The sequence below is a fragment of the Balaenoptera physalus genome (assembly GCF_965194825.1).
Source record: "Balaenoptera physalus genome assembly, chromosome: 7".
Taxonomy (NCBI): domain Eukaryota; kingdom Metazoa; phylum Chordata; class Mammalia; order Artiodactyla; family Balaenopteridae; genus Balaenoptera; species Balaenoptera physalus.
In genome coordinates, this window is record NC_138886.1 from 46,096,968 (window position 1) to 46,097,326 (window position 359).

The window sequence follows — 359 nt, forward strand, 5'->3', positions numbered from 1 at the left end:
TGTTAGAATAATTTTTCTAACCATATATAACTACAAATATTGACATTTTGTGGAAAATTATTAAGTTATGAAAATAAATAGAACTAGTGCTAGGTATGATGAGGTTAACAAATAGTTCCATTTAAGATTTAAGAAAATGTTTATAAAAGTACTGCACAAATTTATTATTTTCTCCTTTTACTATTAAGATCTAGTTTAATAATATTACTATAAATATAATATATATCTTTTTAGCCTTGAAGTTGTTTAAAGTTTTACTTGTGGTCTCATATTTGTAAATGATCAGCTTTTGTAAATATTTGAAAATAATGTTTTTCTAAATTTTTTTTATTTTTTTAAATAATAATTCTTTTTTATAA